This window comes from Pteropus alecto, unplaced genomic scaffold (assembly GCF_000325575.1).
Source record: "Pteropus alecto unplaced genomic scaffold, ASM32557v1 scaffold78, whole genome shotgun sequence".
NCBI lineage: Eukaryota > Metazoa > Chordata > Mammalia > Chiroptera > Pteropodidae > Pteropus > Pteropus alecto.
The window spans coordinates 9,108,733-9,116,827 of NW_006443124.1; positions in this window are offsets into that span (position 1 = coordinate 9,108,733).

Here is an 8,095-nt window from a genome sequence, read left to right on the forward strand (position 1 = left end):
AAGAATCAAAATCACTCTTTCGGCACAGTTGATTTAAAAACAGAATGGTATTTGAAAACACTGATCTTTAACAAGGCTATCTTATAACCATAGAGAATTTTGAGTGTGCCACTTGGCAATAAAAATAAAAAGCTGTTTACTCAATACCCATCTAAAAATAGCCTAACTTTGGTTCACAAGCCTTGCAAGACACACGCTTGGGCCAGCGATATCATTCCCTCCCTCACTCTCTCACCTCACGTGTTCATTCAGCAGAGCTCATGTCTCCAGTCCCAGTCAAGGCCCAGCAGAAAGGGTCTCTTGGATTATCAATTCCCTCCATGTCACATGTCAAGTACAGATTAGGCCCCATGATCTCTGGAGAAGCTTAAATTCAGTTATTGGATTTTTTATAGCATGTAACTGTCGCCCTCAGTAAAGAAACCTATTAGCTGCCTAAGTAGTACATACACGACCAGGTGAAGCGCAGGGTCAGAGAGAGTCACAGCACCTTCTGTCAGTACCTGCGCCTCTACCGCGATTAAACGTTTTCTGCCATTCTCATCAGGGCATTGGTGCGTCTCCATCAGAGCCTTTTCGGCACGTAACTATTATCTTGTATGACGGCTGCTCAGGAGAGGGTGTGGTGGCATTCACTGCCGAGTCTGATTTTTTAAGAGAACCTCCTAAAGTCCAGGAAACTCGGCTCAAGTGCTCTTGCAAGCCATGTGCCAACCCAGCTGAGGGAGTACAGTGACTCCTCTCTTGACACATGCATACAACACAGCCCACGTGTACCCGGCTTGTACACCCTTTCCTGAGGGAAAACCTCCCTGGAGTACACCTGTGGCAGCAGCAGCCACCAGCAGAATAATAACCAGGAGGACAAAGACACTGAGGACACCTCAGTGTTCCTCTGATGAAACAAAGCAAGGCCATTGGTTCCACAGCTCTCACCACAGCTGAGAACGTGAGAAATTCGTTTAACTAAAAAGTTAAGGAAGTGGTAGGTCTTCACTTGACCAGGCTAGGAGCCCACGGGAGGATCTAATAGAGGTACAGACCCTCTCCCCAGAGAAGCTCACATAACAGTTTTCATCCAACATCACAGGGAGCTCGGATGAAGAAATTCTGTCATAAAGGTTTCCCAACACAAGAAGACATCCAAGGCAGCTCAGCCATCCCCGGCCAGCCATTATTCTCCCAGCTCCCTGTGCTCTTGAAGGCACAAGGAAGGAGCCATGCCTTGGCCATGAGAAGGTCCAGGATCCCCTCTGTACCCCTCTGGAGTCTTTGACCTCTGCACACCTGAAATGAAAACGAAGGCTCCAACTTGTCAATGGCCTAGTGGGGGTACCCTTTTCTAACTTTCAGTTTTCCTGCCTGCACATGGAGACCACGGCTATCCACCCAGCTCTCCCTGGTGGAGATGCCTCCAGAAGATTCTTCCTCTACACACAGAGACTCGCTGTACTGGTCACAGTCATAACCTGCCTGCCCTAGCCCTCCCTGGCCCATTGGTAGCCATGTTTTGTAACATCTGCCCTCCCGCCTGCCTCCAAGGCAACAATGCATGGACCATCATTGACCTGTGAGTCGGGCCAATCTGATTCCTTGCCCTGGAACTGTGAGAGAGGAAATTCCCAGAAGACTGCAGTGCAGTTGCCAATACAACTGCAAAGTCATGGCTTTTCCCAAAGCTGGCAGCCTCTGGCTCTCCTTGGGTTGAAGAGATAGAAGCCAGGGGCTGGAAGAAGGGGAGGAGAGCCCTCTACTAGCAAGTGGAGACAGGCCAGCATAAGGGAGTAGTGGAGTCACCATCCCCTACCCCTGGAGGCCAGAGCCACCGTGATCCAAAATACGCCTGCAGCCTACGCTGAGCTGGCGGTTTGCTGTTGGGCTACAGGGGCACTGAAACCCATGGCGATTGCCTCAAACTTCCCTCCACTGATTAAGGTCCCTGAACCCCAAACAGCCATCGGCAGGGAAGGCAGTGGGCTGAGGAAAGCCAGCCCATGCAGCAAGGAGGAATCTGGCCCAATATGGTAAACTTCTGAGGAGCTTTGTAACTACAGATGTCTAGATCCCACCCGAGGGCAATTGATTGGCAGGTCTGGGGTGGGCCATGTGCCTACAGTGTTATAGAGCCCCCAGGTGATCAGGATGCTGGGTCAGCTTTAGGAAGCACTAGTTTGGGCCATATACCCCTTGCTTCATGAAAACAGTGTCCAGATAGCAGAGGACAGAGTTTAGGGAGCAATGCTGTTTCATGAGAAATTCCACATTAGTCTGACAAAACCTGTTCTCGTCTCTCTCGGGCCTCCAAATGCCACCTTGCCTCCTCCAGGAAGTCTACCCTTCCTATGTGAACTCTCTCCTGAGCTCCACCTTCCCCACATCCTGACATCCATTGTTTCCTGTGGTTTCCAGCCTATACCACGCATGGAACCCTCGTCCCTGGGGAGTACCTGGCCTACTGGAGACAGGCCTGTGTCTTGTATGGTGTGGGGCCATCTCCAGGCCTCCACTGAGCTCCTGCTCTAGGCTCAGGCCTGAACATGGGCGGTCTGGGTGGGACCGATGGTGGGAGAGGGATAGACTCTTTGTTGACCCCTGGATCTATGGTGGCCCCTGTGGCCAGGTACTCCGCTGGAGGAGAAGCGGGACAGGCAGGTCTTCACAGGCAGAGACAAGACACGCAGGAGAGCTGAGCTGGAGCCCCGTGACTCAGCCCAGAAACCACAATCGTTCCAGCAAAACCTTCGTACCTCTCCTTAGTAACGGCACTCAGAAGGGTGGGTATGAGGGAGGCAAGAGTTGCGGGGAGAGGAGAGAGAGGAACCATTCTGAAGTTCCTTCCAACCCAGGAGGGAGGCCGGCTCCCCCACAGCCCAGCCCCAGTGCCACCTACTGCCCTGGTCAGCCACAGTTCTGAGCAATGCGGTGCAGCTGCGAGTGTGCAGGCGTGGAGAAGGCCCCACCACGCAAAATGTGCATTTGATCAAAGTTGAAAACATGCTGTAACATGAGTTCTCCTGATCTATTGGATTTCTGCAAAAGAGCCCTGAACTCTTCACTCAAGTTCAACCTCAGGTCTCGGGAAAAATGAGTTTGTTAATTCAAGCAATTCCCCAGTGGTCAGTAGTTTATACCACATGCTTTGAAACAATGTGGCCTGAGTCAGGAGAGAAGTTGAATGGCTTCCTAGGGGAGAGCCAAGGCCTATCTGTTAACCTTGACGGGCTCTGCAGCCTCTTGCACTGGCTGCCCAGCTCTCTGCTAGCCCCCTCCCCTGAGGCTCAGGGGGCAGGCTCGGCTCCGCAGCTCACACACCAACAAGGAACAGCCCCCATTATTCAGAGTACAACCAGTCCCAGCTTTCGGGCTGAAGAGCTGTGGTCTGCCATCTCCTGCCTCTCCAAGAAGTTTGTGCCTCTGGCGGGCACTGGGGCCCAGCACAGTGCCCTTCCCACCAAACAGGCCCAGTGCAGTGTGCCGGCCAATGCACATGAGAGGAGCAGGCTCAGCCCCACCGGTGGGTCAGTGTCAGGCAGGAAGCTGTGGGAGGATTCTTTTTATTTATTTTTTTAACATAATGACGTAACATCAGTTAATAAGAATATGTAAATTTCAGGTGTACACATTTTACTTTGACATCTGCATACTCTATTGAATGTTCGCCACCCAAAGTCTAGTTTCCTTCCATTACCATATATTTGATCCCCTTTACCAATTTGCCCTCCCCCAACCTCTTTCCCCTCTGGTAACCACCATTCTGTTGCCTGTATCTATGAGCGTGTTTTGCTTTGTTTTGTTTATTCATCTGTTACTTTTTTGTTTTATATTCCACAGATGAGTGAAGTCACATTGTTTTTCTAATGGAACAGAATTGAGAGCCCAGAAATAAACCCACACATCTATGGGAGGATCCTTTTAAGAGAAGACGAATGACTGCAGGAGACCTCCAGGCCACTGGTAAATTCTATTCCTTCATGCAGTGGATATATGCTGGGCGCCCGTTACATGCCAGTCTCACCGTTCTAACCCACAGAACATCTCCCAAGTGTGGACCTGGGGGAATGTGCAGAGGGTGACAGTGACAATAACAACAGCCAACACATATTGACAGCACCCTTCCAGGCCCTCTACAGGTACTAACCATTTAATTCTTGCAACATCCCTTGAGATAGGCACAGAAGAGGAAACTAAGGCACAGAAAGCCGTAATTTGCCTAAGGTGACCCCGCTGGTAAGAAGTAGTCTGGGCATCTGGACTCAGGCAGTTCTGCTCCACACCCTTTGCCCTTGACCACTACTGGGATCACTGTCCTCATCATTATTATAACGAAAGCATTCATGCTCCCTGCTATCCGTCACATCTGAGTACAACCTAGCACCCAGGAAGTGGTATCCTTAGGGTAATCTCTGGATCTGAGAGTCCAGAGTCCGAGCTGCTGGCTCCCCCGCTCTGCCTCAGTGGACCTCAGACAAGATATTCAACCTCTCAACATCTGTTTTCCTCACTTTAAAATGAAAATAATAATTACTCATAAGGTTCATGAGATAATTACATGAAATAATGGATATTAAAGGGCTTAGCAGTGTCTGCAAATAGAAGTCTGGTAAAAGTTAGCTATTCTTTAATAATTATGATAATTAATAACATCATACTATTATTATATATATATATGCCCTGATCAGGCCAAAGCTGGGGGAAATAATATCCATAACACTATCACCGTATCATTATTACTATTTCCAACAGGGCTCCCATTTCACTTTTTACCTAAAGAAAGCAACTTACTCTCCGTCTTGATAAACTGTCCAATGGCCCCCATCCTTCCCTCCTCTCTCCCACATCCTCGAGGCAACCCCAAGTTTAAGCACCAGGGCTGCCAGGTGTGGACAACAGATGCTGCCACTACAACCAAGATAAGAAAAAAAAAAACACTTGCCACTTTTCAGGGGTTTTAGCATCAGAACCCCCGATGAACTTGTTATTTTTTGGCAGGGTGACCGCTGATAGCTCCTCCAAATAAGTCCAGCGAGATGGAATCACTCAAGCGACATGACGTAGTGCTGCTCAGAGGAAGAGGTGCTGATGTGCCCTATCGGCGAGGACCACCAGGCAAGATGATCTGTTTCCAAATCCCGAAGCTCAGCCAAAGCGACTACACGTGGCCTGGGCTCCTCTCTGTCTGATTCTTGACCCCCACACGTGGGCAGAAGGTGAGGCACTTTTGGCCTGGTCTCATTGGGTCTTCACAGCAGCCCAGCAATGCAGGGATTAGCCCCTGACGGCCGAGCAGCAGACTGCGGACCAGAGAAGTACAGAGCTAGGCCCTCTACTCCTGGACTCAGCCAGGGAGGGTCTGTGGGTTAGAACGTCTCTGGAAGGCTGGGCCACTCCCTGTGCCAGCTGCTGGGATGAGAGGTCACACACAGCTCTGCCTCACAGTGCCTTGGCCAAGTTTTCCATGGAATCATCCAAAGCCAACAGCAGCCCCGGGAACCGTCCGTCTAGCTGTTCTTCCTCTCCGGCTGTGGGAATCTTAGCTCCCTCGGGCCTGCACTAAGTCCACTCTCTGCACATGCAGGGGAATGTGCCAGAGGCCAGGCCTTGTTCTCAGACAGGGCCCTGCCCCTGGCAAGCCCGCTCAGTGCCCAGGGGGAGACCACATCAGACCCGACCTAGCTGGCTGCTATCTCCCCAGCACTCAGTGAGGGACTGAACAGACACGGAGAGGCTGAGCTTCCCAAAGCACCCACTCCGACCCGGACCTCAAAGACCCATAGCTGCATCCCTGTACAAATGCCTCAATCCCAGCTCAGCTGCATGAACGCACGCACCTTTCACATCTGTGGCAGCGGGCCCGAAAGGCCAGCAACAGGCAGAAGCAGCTAGATGCTGAGGGATGCTGAGGGAAGCTGAGGAACATGGGCCCTCTGTCTCTTCTCATTTGCACAGGGTAATGGGAAGTACGAGAAGTGATGGGACTGACCCAGGCCCCTCTGCCTCTGGGAGAAGCCTGTTCAACACCTGACCCAGCAGCACAGAGCAGAGAGAGATGAGAAACGGGCCCAGTTTCCACCCCACCAAATCCTTCAGGATGACCACTGAAGCTGCGAAAAATCAATTTTCTGCAGCTTCTTCGGGAGCCGCGATTTATGTTCTGAGTGTGCGCCGCCATTGGCTCAGCTGTTTCCCATCAGCTCCCTCCATGCTTCTAGGCTGCCAGGCATAGCCCACCGCGCCTTCCTCCTCTCAGTGCTCAAACCCACACCAGAGGATGAACCTCACTCGGGAAAGTCAAGCCGGGTGTCCAGGGTTCACCTCACATTTCTGGAGCACCAATCCATCTGCAGAGGGCCCACACGCTAACCTGCGTCGAGAGACAAGACTCAGGGAGGGCCACAGAAGACAAGAGGAAGAAAAGCACAGAGGAGCTGCTGGACCTCGGAAGGACGGGGCAGAGATCGGAATCCCTAGGCGGGGCTGCCAGTGCCCCACTCCTCAGTGCCACCCCACGGTGACTGAGCACTGACTGCCCAGGGCCTTGGGCCAGGGTTGTGCCCCACCCCCAGCCCAACTGTCTCAGCTGCAGGTCCCTGGCTCGCTGATGCATGGGCAGTGTCTGCCACACCCACCTGCCCGTGTTCAGCAAGGGGCACTGACAACCTGGTCATGCCCTTGAGGGCACCAGAATCATGGCTATAACGCTCCTGTAGAGCCATTGAGCCACACGGCCATCCGCGTGACCTGAGTGGGTCCTCTGCTGAGGGCTTCGATCCTCATGCCCTCTCCAGTCACTCTCCACAGATCCCAGCGTGGTTGTCATAGCTGCTCTTGAGCAGTGGTTCTCAAGGCGTGGTCCCTGGACCAGCAGCAGCAGCATCACTTGGGAACTTGGCTAAAATGCATTCTCAGGCCCTACCCGAGACCTCCTGAATCAGAAACTTGTGGGTGGGGCTCGGCAGTCCAGTTTTCACAAGCCCTCTAGGTGATTCTGGTGTATGCTAAAGCTTGAGAACCACTGCCCTGATGGCCGTGTCGGGGCGAGGGGGGACAGGATATGGAGCAGGGGTGTCGTCAGCAGCTCAGCTCTCCTTCAGCCCATGGTGCTGTCCCCACCTCTCAGCTTGCAAACCTGAGGGGACCCTTCTGCCCCCAGGGGTGGCTCCTCTGTCTGGGTCTGGGGTCCTACTGGGCCTCCACACCAGACTGGCTACCCCACTTCTTGCTTCAGGTCCCCAAACCCCAAATGCCCGGTCTCATTATATATTGATAGATATTGAATTTTGATTCATATAATTAGAACAATATTACACAACACACACTGGCCACATCTCTGTCTTGGAGGTCTTTGCATCTGAGCTGTTCCCTAAGCTAAAACTTCCTTCTCCTGATTGTCATGCTTCACTCAGGTTCCTGGGCAGTGTCATTTCCTCAGAGAGGCCTGCCCCACCCTCCTTTCTAAAGTCCACTTCTCCTCAGCTCTCCCCCTTTGCCCAGCTAACTATTTCTTCATCTCCACCTAATTTCATATGGTTTATCTACTCATTTGTTTATGGGTGGTTTTTGCTGTTTGTTTTTGGTTTTTAAAATCTATTTTCCTCTCTTGATTATAAACTACATGAAGACAGGGATTTCATCTGTTTTGTTCACTCTCGCATCCTCAGTGCCTAGAACATGCCTGTCACCCAGGAGGGGCTCAGTAAATATACTGGTCAATGAATACATATAAAGAAACAAAAATCATAACTAGTCACTCCTCATGTTGATCATTCTTGAACATGTAAAAAGCCAAAACAAATTTGCAAATTAAATACAAACAAAATTACCAACAAAATTAGATATGTTTTGCTAAAATTAAATTGCCAAGAGTGGGTTTAATAGTAGAAAGATGTGGCCTCAGGCTAGTTCTGTTTCTGTATTTTGATTTAATTAATACCAGTGCAGAGAGTAAATGCCTGCAAACAGATGTATGCAAAGTGGCATTAATAACTTTAAGGCTTTGTTTGCAAGAATAACCAGCTTTTATACGAAACCAAAACCCTGCACATAAGCCTGCAGCACCGATTTTAATGAGGGATTACTTGATAACTCTGTCAAGCTG